Source organism: Aptenodytes patagonicus, chromosome 6, assembly GCF_965638725.1.
Source record: "Aptenodytes patagonicus chromosome 6, bAptPat1.pri.cur, whole genome shotgun sequence".
NCBI classification, from domain to species: Eukaryota; Metazoa; Chordata; class Aves; order Sphenisciformes; family Spheniscidae; genus Aptenodytes; species Aptenodytes patagonicus.
In genome coordinates, this window is record NC_134954.1 from 6444934 (window position 1) to 6445395 (window position 462).

A 462-nucleotide genomic window follows, 5' to 3' on the forward strand; every position below is an offset into this window, starting at 1 on the left:
GCCGGGGGAAGGCGAGCGGGGCGGGGGGGGGGGGGGGGGGCGCAGGTGCCATTTAGGGCGCGATCGGCGCCGCAGCTCGTCTCTCTCTCCAGAGATGGCGATGTCTCGCCGCCGCCGGCCGTAGCCGCACGCTGCCGGCCCGAAGCATCTCAGAAACGCCGCCGAGGCGCCGGAGCCGCCCCGCTTCTCCTCCACCCTGCTCCCCCCGCCCGCGGCGGAGAGTGAGACCGGCGGGTGCCCGCGGGGCCCCGCGCGCCCCCGGCCCCAACGGCCGCCTCCGCGCGCGCGGAGCCGGAGCGGGCGCGAGGCAGGGCCGCGTGCCCAGCGCGCGCCCGGCGCCCCGCCTCGCAGGCGCGCGGCGGCCGGCCGCCAGGGGGCAGGCGCGCGGCGGGCGGGGATTGGCTGCCGAGGGCGGAATGATGTCGCGGCGAGTCCCGCCTCGCCGCGGAGGTGGGGAGGGAA